The sequence below is a fragment of the Sturnus vulgaris genome, chromosome 2, assembly GCF_052056855.1.
Source record: "Sturnus vulgaris isolate bStuVul1 chromosome 2, bStuVul1.hap1, whole genome shotgun sequence".
Taxonomy (NCBI): domain Eukaryota; kingdom Metazoa; phylum Chordata; class Aves; order Passeriformes; family Sturnidae; genus Sturnus; species Sturnus vulgaris.
In genome coordinates, this window is record NC_142244.1 from 20,235,579 (window position 1) to 20,248,031 (window position 12,453).

Genomic DNA, 12,453 nt, shown 5'->3' on the forward strand with positions numbered 1-12,453 from the left:
GCACAGTGCCAAGCACTCCCCAACCCACGCGTGCCCCAACCTTTCCCTTTTCCCCCAAAGCAGAACCCTTGGGGGGGGGGGGGGGGGGGTGTTCGCTCGCAGCCGGGGCACACCCCAAAGAGAACAGCTCCCCACGGCTGGCTTCAGCTTCCTTTTCTTCTCCTCCTCCTCCTCCTCCTGTCGTCCCTGCGCTCCTCCCGCGCTGCCCGGGGCGGAGCCGCCCGGCCCAGCGCCCGCCCCGCTCCGAGCCGAGCCGAGCCGGGCTGGGCTGCGGGGCCGGGGCCGTGCCTGAGCCCTTCCCTGCCGGCAGGGCAGTGCCAGGGCCGGCAGGCATCGGGAACCTGGCGGATTTCCCGGCGGCAGCAGGTAAAGGGAAGGGTCGGGCTGGGTGGGCTGGGGGCTGCCCGCATCCCCCGCATCCCCCGCCTGGCGAGGGGTGATGCTGAGCTGGTGCGGGTGGGACGGCTGTGTCGCCTTTCACCCCCCAGAAGGTGCTCCGCTGTCCGAAGCCGCATTCCTTTGCCCCGAAAGGTGTTTCTTCTCCATCCCCGAAAGGTGTTTCTTCTCCATCCCCGAAAGGTGTTTCTTTGCCCTCCCCGCGGGTGGCTCCCCCGGCCGCCAGCATCCCGAGCGAACTTGGGGATGTGAGCGCTGCTCCCGGCCGTGGGGGATGCGGGTGGGAACCCACCTGGAGAGAGGTCCCGGGGTGCCCCCTCTGCTCTCTGAGACCCCCAAGCTGTCGGGGTGTGGATCTGGACACCGCTTTTCCCCTTCAGGCCCTGCTTGTTTCATTTTGATATAAAATAATGGCATCTGCAGTGTCCCAGGGCTTCACACCGCTGTTGTCCGGAGCTGTAAAATCCTGAGGCAGCAGAATCCCAGGAGGGATTTATTTACTGTTGCTGGTCCAGCTGGAGGAACACTCAGTGCCCATCCAGCTCCATGAGGATGCTCAGGGATGTCCTGGTTCGCTCTTGGCGACATTCCCCAGCAGCAAAGCCTCTGTTAATTTCCAGCGAGCACTGAGCAGAGAGGGGGAAAAATACAAGAGGGTGTTACTTTGTCTTGATGCTCGGCAAAGAAACTAATAAATTAAAAAAAAAAAAAAAAAGAGTAATTCAGGAAAAAGAGGGGGGAAAAATCGTCTCGTTGCTGTTTTATTGAAGCCCTCACCCATGTCCTGTCTATTCCCCGCCTGGAAAACTGGGCATGGAGTAGTTGCAGTCGGCATGCGAGCCTTGCTCTGGAAAAGGGCTGCTGGAGCAATTCCTAGTGTGGAAGCTGTGAAATTTCACCCCTGGCGAGGTGGAAATGGGGATTCTCCAGCCAGGAAAAACCTGGCTGTGTCGAACTTGCTGTGCTTTGGGACTTCATGGGTGGGTCCTTGCAGCCACTCTTGTTACGTGTAATCGTGTTGGTTTAAGGGTTATTTTGGGGCTGGAGAAGGATTAGGGATAGATTACAGGAATAGGCATAGCCATGCTGCACGTGAAATTTAAAAAATAATGAATGACGTTTCTCTTTGCTGGCTCTTTATCCTGGTGGGAAGGAGCCTGCACAGACTTTTCTCCATTAGAAAGTTACTCTGTGCACGGAGAACATTAAATCCAAGTACACTGTTCGGGTGCTGGAGTCTCCTCGGGATGCTCCAGCTGCCAGGAAATTTAGATTGCTGCTGATTAGCAAGTACAAGTTAGAGTGGTGCTGCTTCTCAAAGAGGTTTTTTTTGGGGGGTTTGGATCACCCAGGCACGCAGGATAACAGCCTCTCCCTTCTTTCCCTTTTACAAATCGCCAGCTTGCACTTGGCAGGTGTGGCCGGGGAAAAGCTGAGGTAAATGGATTTCCTGCCTCGCATTTTGTCTGGCATGTCCATTTTCCTCATCAGATTGCTATGGAAAAATGGTCCATTAATTCATTAGCCAGCCTTTATCCACCTGAGCAGTGATGCATCCTGACTCCTTAAAGCCTGTTATTTTAACATATTCTCCTCTGCCAAGCTCTGAAGCATCTTCATGCTGATATCCCAGCAATGTGGAGCAGCAGAATATTTCTCTGTGATTTAGGAGGTGCTTCTTCAGAGGCAAATACAAGCTCTGCTTGGATGGCAGAGTTAATTTTAGAGTGGGTGTCTCTGTCAAGCTGTACTTTTTTATTAAATGAGCGTGTTCTGCTTGTTACACTTTTCCCTGCGATGAATTCGGCAAGGCATGACTGGTGTTTGTCTTGGAAGGAAAATGAGTCTTGGTCGGATCAGTTGATTTGGTGTCAGGTTGTAGATTCAGAAACTGCTGGCTCGGAATTAATGATAAAGGGCTTGGTTTTTAGCAAGGCAACAAATTGCTTTATAAACCAGGAAGGTTATAATGAGGCACAGAACCAGCTGTGAGGGGACAACCCTTTGTTGTACTTTTACCCATTAACTGTGTATTTGATCTGAAGTAACTGCTTTAAAATCACCGTGCCAAAATCCGTATATTTAGGGAGGAGGTTTTTGTGGGTTTTTAAATGTTTTTAACGTGTGGGTTGCTGTTGTAGGTGGAGGTTAAAGATGCAGAGAGCAGGTGGCTCCTTCGCCCTGATTTGTGTTTGAGGCACTTTGATGCTCACAGTTGGTGGAAGTTAGGTCTGGGTGCCCTTTACCCAGACACACCTGGGGGAATATTGTCCTTTAACTCGCTCTGTGAGTCTTTTCCAGGGTGAAGATAAAAGGGAATGGTTGTACCTTTGAAATAGTCCTGGTGCAGCTCCGGGCTTGTGTGGGAAGGTGTGGCAGTCACTGATGGTGGGGCTGGATGTGGAGGGGCACTTAGGGCTCCTGCTGAGAGCAGCTTTCCTACAAACACAGTGGGGTGGGAACATGCTTTCCCTGGAGTCTGCAGTGCTGATTTTAAACTCTTTTTTCTTGACATGATGCACCCCCAGAGGTTGTCTCCTGCCCCTCAGATGTTTTGCACATTCATGCTGATTGATATTCGTGGAATGGTCTGGGTTGGAAGGGATCTTAAAGCTCATGCAGTTCCATCCCTGAGATGAAGAGATGGGATCTACCTGGCAGCCACTTTGCTTCATTAGGCTGCTAATTAGGCTCCAAAGAGCTCCAGCAGGGGTATTTCACTCCTGTGCCGAGCCCCAGCCCGTGCTGTGGGTGTGGGGAGGCTGCGGCTGCTGTGGGGTGAGCGGTGTCTCAGTTTCTCTGTTTACTGCGGGCTGTTTGCTCGGGGCTCCCCAAAATCCTTATTGCAGGCTGGGTGTGAGGCTGAGCAGTGCCCTCTGCTCGGGAGAGGGCAGTGTCACACCAAGGAGCTCCTTCCCTCTCAGTGCTGAGGAGCACAGGAGCTGCCACCTGGCTCCAGAGGGGCTCACAGGGCTTCTGCACCAGGGTGGGTTTAGGAGCCAGGCACCTCATTCCCCTCCCTTCTTCCCAAACCAAATATTCCCCCTCCAGCTCTGCTCTGGCGGCTTAACCGCCCTATTCAGGAATATTCTGAGCATGATGCTGGGAAAAAGGATTTCAAAGATTTTATAGCAGTTGCCTTTGCCTGCCAGCCCCTCTATAAACAGTGATTAGATGCAGCTACTTTAATGCATGTCTTTACTTTCACAAAAAAAAAAAAAAAAAAAAAAAAGCTTCACATTGGTGTTTGGTTTTGCTGCTTTTTCCTCTTCAGCAAACCACTGTGTTCTCCCCACTTCCTCCAGAAGTACCCACAGATACTGGCAGGACAACTGCCTGAATATTTGGTGCAATAGTCTGTCATTGCTCAATAGCCTGACAAACAACAAAAAGAGAATTTTATTTTTTATATGCAATTAAATATTTGGAGATGATTTCTGCCAAGGAGTGGTTTCAAGGTACAGAGTGTTCCCCTGAAGGGTGTTCAAACAAAGACCTTCTGGGGTGGCACTTGGGAAGTTTTTTGTGCCTGTGCCTCCATGCATTCCATGTTTCCACAATTGGAATCCACTTCAGGTTGGGGTTGAGCTCTGCCTTTTTTTTGGTCCTGATTATGAAATTAGGATTACTCCTGATGATGAAAATGAAAAATGTTTCTTTCTGTGACTGCTTTTTGTGCGTATGACTCTTGATTTTATTTATTTCTTTTTTTTCCTGCTGGATGAAGGGTGAATTGGGGATAGGAGAGGGGGAAATTGCACCTTTCCTGAGGTGCTGCACAAATCTGGGCACCAGCTCTGTCCCCATCTGTGCAGAGCCCTGCTGGTGGCTAATCTCTTCCTTGGAAAGAGCCTGGACTGGTTTTAATGTAATTCCTTAGTCATGACAAACCTGACTCCTCCTGCCCTGCCTGCACCTCTCTCTCTGTGTTGGAGCTTTCCATGAGGAGCTTGGGGTCCAGGCTGCTGGATCCTGGAGGACTTGGAGGTGATGGACTGTAAGTTTATTCTCTTCTTGTCTGGGAATGCTCAGAAGGATCTGTTTCACTTCCAGAGTTACAACGTGGCGCTGTGCCAAAGCAGCTTTTTATCTTCCACTTTCCCCCTTAGATGTCACTTGCCTTTAATTTTGTTTTTATTTATTTGTTTCAAGTCCTGCTGCTTCTCTTCAAATGCTGCTGCAACTTGTAAAACCTCTTTGTAAATGTCTGGCCCCTGTGTTTTGCTTTCCTTTCCTCCTCGCTGAGGTGAAATGAAACTTGTCCCTCCCCCAGCCCGAGGTGAAATGCACAGAACAGAAATATTCTGGTCCTTGGCTGTTTTTAGCTGTGCTGAGTTTCAGGCTCACGTTTGCCCAGGGAAAGCAGCTTGTATCTGACTGAAATAGTCCAAGGTGAAACCCAGAGTTTCCTCTAATAGGTATTTTTGGGTGTAGCCTTTAAAAAGATGTAATGGACTGGTTGTACCCTTCAATGTCCACGTGTTCTCCTGAGCCACTCTAGGAGATTATATTTGGGCCACTTAGCTTGTATTGATGAATCTCTTGAGCTGACAGTCACCTAATCATAAATCAAGTCAGTGTTCTGCAGAATTGCAGCAAAACAAAATGCATTAAATTTTCCCACTTGGAGCTGCTCCCAGCCCGTGGTGAGCGTTTAGGAATTGGTACCTGAAGGTGACAGAGCACGCTCAGGGTATTCCACGAGATTCTTGGGAAGCAGGGCTAATCCTGAGCAGGGCACTTAAGAGCTTGGAGAGGATTTGAGGCTCAAGTCTGGGCTTGTTGTCTCATGAAATTGTCCTGGACCTTGCCAGGAGGGAGGGACCAGGCGTGGCCCCTGGGAGGTGTCCCTGTGTGTGACCCCATCTCAACCCTGTGTGCTGACTGCAGGGCTCTTGCCTGAGTAAATCCGTGGGGAATGGGGATAAAAATAGGATCCGTATCCCGGGTCATGCCTCAGGTGCTCTTGCTGTGCCCAGTGCTTCCCCAGTGTGCTGCCAAGGGGCAGGATGGGACCGGGGGCTTGCCAGGTTATGGCTTAAACCCAGTCCCTGGGATGGAGAGCGAGGGCTTAGGTTCGTCTGCAGGGATTTACCACCGTGCTGAGGTCACTCTGGTATCTGGGTGGATTTTGAGGGGGAGGGGGTGTTGTCTGGATTGGCTTTTATTTTTATTTTTTTTGCCAAGAGGTAATTAATGTTTTCCTTTGGGTTAAAATATTTCCTACATCTTCCAGCTGTTGGTGTAGAAAAGAGTCATCCAACCCCTTGACCTTTCTCAGAGGAAAAAAAAAAGGCTCTTTTGGATAAGGTGGGAAGTGTATGTTCAAATCCAGGGTGTTTCTCTCTTCCCAACTGCTTTGAGCAACTTGGGTTAGTGGAAGGTGTCCATGCCCATGAAAAAAGATGATTTTTAAGACTCCTTCTAACCCAGACCTTTCTGTGATGATTCTGTAATTCTCCTTTCTTGCATGAAGCGGCCCCATAAAGAAATTCCTCAAGGCTGTCGGGTAGGTGATGTTTTTTAGGCAGTTTCCTGATCAGCAGTGGTTGTTTGCAGGTATTGTGGGAATTTTGGTATCAATCTGCCTGATAATTATTCAGGAATCTTGTCAGTGAGACTTTAAACTGTCAGTCAATCCTGTTACAGTTTGAAACCCAGCAGAGGCAGCTCCTGGGTCCTGGTCTGGGTGTCCAGGTGTGATTTGCTCCGTTTCTCTCCAGCTTTTTGGGCTGGGATTTCTCCCTCCATGGCTGTGGATGGTTCATCTTAGAGATCTGCACAGTGATAGTGCCTGAGCTGTCCTTGAGATCTGTGCATTTGGGGTATTTGGGAGCCCTGGAATTCATCAAGTTAAGAGGTGAGGTGAGACTTTCTCAAACACCTATTTTTAGATTTGTTCCTGTTCACATGCAAATTACATTCGTCATCAAGGATTGCTGTGCACTTGGGACACTGGATTTGAAATCCCTGTTTTCCAGCTCTTAGATAGCAAAATGCCTGCCAAAACCGCAGATATTGCTGTCTCCTTTTTCCCTGTGCCCTGGAGCTGGGGACTGGGGAGCTCTTACACCACTTGACGTGCTGCATTTGATGTTTTGTGAATAGAGTGGTGGCAGGGTCTTGTTTTCGGGATGATTTCCCCTCCCTGCATGGGCTTTGGCATCACTTGGTGGTGGCTGACAGCTTGCAAGATCATCTCCTGCTTTCCAGCTCCTGCCTGGAACTGGGAGGCAGGATCTGCTTCCAGAATGAAGCAGCTCAGCTCGTCTTTAGCTGTGAGTTAATCACCCAAACGCAGAGTGCTTGCAGCCCTCATTAAAAGCCTGATTTAAAGTGCAAGGTTGACAGCTCGGCTGGAGATACTTTCCCTTATCACAACTGTTTCCTAATCTGCCTCCTCTGCGTAGGGACGTGTTTGTTTTTGGTTTTTTTTTTTTTTTTTGGTTTGGATGTCCAGGCTCCTGCTCTGGGAGAGCTGTATATTAAAGGAATGTGGTATAAGACAGCTGTAGGTGTTCAAGTTGTGCTCTGGTGTGTCTGATGCCGGCAGGGACAAGCCTTTGTGCCTCACAAGGTCACTCGGCTGCGTGGCCACATGCTCCCAAAACACAAAGCCTGCCAGGGCTCCTGGGACAGTCCTGCTTTGCCAAGAGAAATAAAGCTGCTTGTGGGATTAGAGGGATGGAGCTGCTGTCCCTGAAAGCACGGGCAGGAGCAGTGTGGGAGGGGATTGTCCTTCCCTGGGTTTGTACCTGGGCAGGTTTCAGCCCCAGTCCGAGGTCCAAGGGGTTAACGTGGAGCTCAGACCTTGTCCTGTGCTTTGGTGAGCACAGGAGCTGGGTGGAATCATTCTGCAGTGGTTCTGTCAAGGCAATCTCTGCTCTAATGATGCTCGTGCCCTGTCCAGTGTCACCTGGAGCAGGGGATTGCTCCTTTGCATGGTCCCTGCTGGTGAGAGGTGTGAGGAGGAAGGTTGGCTTGGTCATGGCAAGCTTGGATTTGACCTGAAAGCCAAGGCTCCTGCTGGGCTGGAAAGCCCTCCTGGGGCTGACCTTCTTGATGTAATAAATTCCCCAGTGTCAGAGTGGGAATGTGGCTCAGGAGGGAAGCCTGGGGATTTGTTGGGAAGCTCTAACCCAGTGTCCAGACTTTAGGGCTGCCCTGTAATGAGCAGGTACAGATCCACTTCTAACAGCACAATAAGCTGAAATTTTCGAGTGCTGTGTTTCTGAAAGGGTCAGCTCACTCTGTTAAACTTGGAAGTCCTTAAATCCAAATTTCTGGGGTAATTGGTTATATTGAGCTGTATTGGACCTGTGAGGAAATCGCTTTGCTCTCTTGGCTTCTCCTTTCCCAGCTCAGGGGAAGAATGACTTTTTCCCTATTTCCCTGGACTTTGCAGCTCATCTGCAGGGTTCGGATCTGAAGGACTGGCTTGACGTCTGCTCTGCTCCTCTCCTGGAGCATTTTTGGGGACTGGATGTGGAGCTGTGGGGGGAACACGGGGTGAGGAACAGGGAGCCCTCGAGGTCACAGGAGCTTGGGCACAGGAGGCCGAAGGAGTCAAACCCCAATGTGCGTGCTCCAGTTTCTGCACCTTCCCAGGCATTATGTGCCTCCCCTTATCTGGGCTGATATTTGCAGTGCTGATAAGAGAGGGTCTGTAACAAGTGTGCTGTGCCAGAGATAAAACCTGCAGTGCGTAAGAGCTGTTCCAGCCCGGCCTTATCAGCACTGTTAAACCTCGGTATCAGCCGGGCTTCGGGGATGAGGCTGCCCCGGCTCCCTCAGCACACAACATCCAACCGGGAATTGTGCTGGGAGTGCTGCTGCTCTGTAAGTCCCTCTCCGATGTGCTTTTCTTTCTTTTCCTCCTCTTTCTTCTCCTCCTCTCTTCAGGGAAGGAAATCGTGCACTTTTTGTGCAGCCATTGAACGCCAGTGCAGGGAGCAGGGATTGCCTGCATCACCTCGGTGCTCCTTCAGGAAAATCAGCCCTGGCTCTGCTGCAGGTGGCTGGAGCTCTTGGAGAAGATGGGTTTGGACAAAACTGGGAGCAAATGCTGGTTGCTGTTCCCTTCTGCTGTGCCCAAGGTCAGCCTGACCGTGGAGCTCCCAAATTGTTCCCAGTTTTCCAGCTAACAGTTGCTGCTGCTCAGCTGTGTGAGCAGCTAATGGGGTTTATCAGCCTGCCGTGCTTCTGGCTGGGCTTTGTCACAGCAACCTAATCCCGAAGAGCCAGAGCTAAAGTAAGTGGGAATAGGAGTTGCTGGGGCTGTGCAGTTCCAATGCCTCACGTAGCAAAGCCATCTGATTTCTCCCAGACTCCATCTGCTGATTGTTATATCTGGATTGGGTGGCAAGCTGGGGAGAAGGAGCATCCTTGGTGCTTCTTACAGCTCCAGCCCCTCAGGCTTGAGGCACCCTCTGATTTCTCTGGTTAAGAAACCCCAGTCAGGAAACACAAACCAGCCTTTGGAGGGAAGTGGTTGCAGTGACTTCAGATCTTCTTTCAACAGGGAGAGCTGCAAACTGGATCCCTGACCCAATTCCTCCTTTCTAAAAGGGTTTTCTGCTTCAAGCTGGCAGTGAAATACAACTGTGGGGCAGCCTGGAGTTTGTCTTCTCCTGCTTGCTTTTGTCTGACCACCCTAAAACTTAGTGCTGTGTTTAGCATTGCCTGAAGCTTATGAGAGATTTTGCTCCCAAATTGGCCACGTTTGGTGACTGATCCCATATGTTTGATTCCAGAAGGCTGTTAAATTTTTTCTTGTTGTTTTTTTTTTCTGTTAAAGAAAGGTATGAAAGAAATGAAAAAAAGCCTAAAAGGCTTGTGGCTGTCAGCTCTTGGTCAGGGGTGTGAGGAAAACCCTGTTCTGTCTCATGCCCCATCAGGTTTAATGCTTGCTAAATGGCAGAGCTGTCGAGAACAAGTGCTGGGCTGAGGCACTGGAAGTGGTATTAAAAAAATAAATATTGCTGCAAGTGGCAGAGCTTGGAAAGAAATCATGCCGTGAGTGGATGTACAGGGAGTGCTGAGGTGTCTGGATTCCCCCCAGGGCTCACTGCCAGGTGGGAGGCTTGGGAATTTGGGAAGGCAGCCTGTGGGGAATGTCCTGTGTCCCAGCAGTAATAAATCCTCTCCCTGCCATGCAACATGAGGGCTGTATTTAAATATTTTTTTTTGCTCTAGAGCTGAAACCAGCTGCAGAGCCTGATCTTTCAATTTTTGCCCATCTTTTACAATGTGACAAAAAGGGGGGGGGGGGGAAGGATTTGCCACTTGTCTGGCTTTTAGAGAACTCTAAAATGATGAAAAATCAAATGAAGACCTATTGGTCATCCTGGAGCTCTGAGGATTTTGTTCTTGCTTGTGCCATCTCCCTTCTGTTTCTCCATGGGAACGGGGGAGGACTGAGCTTTTTATCCTGCCTTTTAAATGGAGAAACTCTGGAGCACCACAAAGAAATAATTTGTTGGTCATTTGTCCTCAGATAATGTGACATAACTTAGGGTGATGCTCTCATGACTCAGAAAGGAAGGTGTCAGATATTGAAAAGATTTGAGCTCGTCCCTCTTTTTTTTGCAGACATCAGTGGTTTTGGCCAAGAAAATAGGTGTATTTTCTAGTGGCTGCATAATAAAGGATGTGACACTGCTTCAGTGGGGCAAGATGAGGGTGTGAACACTTGGATACTGTAGAAAGGCAGACAGGGAGATTGATTTCCTCCTTGAGATTTATTGCCATTAATCCACCTTTGTGGGTGCTGCTCTTTGCCTTCTGATACAACTTCTTTGTGAGATTTTTAGGGGGTGGCACAGGCTGAGGTGGGAGAGAGAGTCTGGAAAATGCTGGGTGGGAGCCTTTGCCTGGCTCCAACATTTCACTACATAATTTTTGCTCTGTTTTAATTGTAACCTCAGCTTAATGTCACTCTTTGCCACGAGCACTGACACAGGCCCACCGAGGAAATGGAATGGGACAATGGAATCTGTGGTACTTTTTCTCCTTCCCTTTTCCTTTCTAGCAGTTCTTCTCCAGTGCAAAAGCCAAAGGATGAACCCTTGTTTTGTGATTATTTATTATTTATTTCTCTGCCAGAGCAGGAATACCTTCAGCTTCGGCCACAACCTGCCCAAAATAGCTCTGGGAGCTCTGCAGGGAGAGGTGTTTGGCAAAGGGCTCTGCCCAGTTTAGCCTGAGCCAACAATCCCAGCTCACAGAGCATCTTTGGGATCGCCAGGGTGTGGAGGTGGCAATGGGAAAATTCTCCTGCTGCTGCAGCAGTGACACAGGGAGTGCTCCACCACCTCCTGGGATGCTCACCTGGGATGTTCTGTATCTAAAACCCATCCCCTGAGCGTTGCTTTTATTCATCTTGGTGGCTGAGTGTGCTTTGGTGCCCTGGCAATGTAACAGAGCTTTCCAAACCCACTCAACTCCCTGCTTGTAGTGGTTGAGGGTGTGGAGGAGGCATTTATCCCCCAGATAAGTGGGATAGGAGTAAAATCCCAGTCTTAGAGGGCTGGGTAGAGGTGTCTGAACTATTTTTGGGCCTGTGAGCCATTGGCATGTGGAGGTGTCTGGCAGCTGAACCCACATCTGCTGCTCCCCCCTGCCCTGGTTCCTGGAGGCTCTGGGGAAGATTTGGGAGGAGGGCATCAGGGAATGTGTTGGCTCCTTGCTTTCCATATGGAAGTGGCACTTTCCCGTGTGGGGGTGGCAGTGAGGGGGGTATGCTGAGCAGGGGAGATCCACTTGTTGACTGGAATAATCTCCCTCTGGGGGTGGAACAGCTTCCAACAGCATCAACTCAGCTTTCTGAAATATTGCTGGCAAAAATGTGCTTTTTTCAGACTGAGCATGGGTCTCTTTAGGACAACCTATGAGCTGTTATGGGGGAAAAAACACAGAATAAAGTGAAAACTGGTTTGTCAGGAGAGAGTTGGAGGCTGCTCTGTGTGTGCTCTCGCCCTGGCCAAGGCTGGTGGGCCCAATCTGTGAGGGAATATCCAGTGTCCCCAAAGTGTTCAGTCCATCCAGACTAAAAGATGAGAATAAAGTAAATTTTCTCTTGAGGCGTTGTCTCCCAAAGGGCTTCCCTGTGGTGTGAGTTTATTTGCTGCCAGGCTGGGGACAGCAGTGACAGAACTCTGTGTGTCACTCAGGCTTGTGTTTTTCTGGCAATACAGGACCTTGCACTGCTGGTCCAGCGAGATCCTGCCCTCAGCCCTGCCCTCTGGCATTGGGAAGCCATTCCCTGTGTCCTGTCCCTCCATGCCTTGTCCCCAGTCCCTCTCCAGCTCTCCTGGAGCCCCTTTAGGCCCTGGCAGGGGCTCTGAGCTCTCCCTGGAGCCTTTTCTTCTCCAGATGAGCACCCCCAGCTCTCCCAGCCTGGCTCCAGGATTCTGCCCAGCCCTCAGGCAGTGTTTGGATGAGTGGCTGCCCAAATGGGGCTGCTGACAGCATCTCTAGAAATGTCAGTGGTTATTTGGGCTCTGAAAGAGCTGAGGGTGCAGCAGAGCTTCCCACACAGCGTCACCAGGCAGGGCTGAGGAAGGTGCTGTGCCAGTGACACATCACATCTGAGCTGTCACTCGGTGCAGTGACTCTGCAGGGAGCCCTTGACCTGCTGGTGCTGGTTTTGGCCACGGGCAAGCTTGGCTTGGCTGTGCTGATTTATCCAGCACGAATGGATTTGTCACCCAAGTGCATCATCACTGCATGGCTGGAGCAAATCCCACTCCTGATTCCCTGCCTGCCCACCTGCTGTGCTGCTGCTTGGTTTCCTCTGCTCCTCCAGCTCACCAGAACTTTGTGAATCCTCTCTGCTTTCAGAAATACAGGTAGTCCTTCAGTCTTTGTCATTCTGATTCTTATTGGGTGCAAAGATAACGCTGCTGTGGCATTCGAGTTCCTATCCTGCTGTTGCACCTCCTGATAGGTTGTTTTTTTTTTTTCTTTAACATTTTAATTTAAACAAACTGAATTAAATTGTGTGGGTAGTGTACTTCTCTGAATCTGCTGCAACTTGTGGAACTGCCATGTGGCAAA

General features: G+C 50.0%; 1 protein-coding gene across 1 annotated transcript in view; it reads left to right on the forward strand.

Annotated features, from left to right (window-relative positions):
- The first annotated feature begins 251 nt into the window (after nt 1-251).
- The window catches only part of GDPD5 (glycerophosphodiester phosphodiesterase domain containing 5), a 99,959-nt gene continuing 87,757 nt past the window's right edge, over nt 252-12,453 (forward strand). Inside the window, exon 1 of the mRNA XM_088158580.1 lies at nt 252-366. The gene's annotated coding sequence lies outside the window, so the exon portion shown is untranslated. The remainder of the gene's footprint in view (nt 367-12,453) is intronic.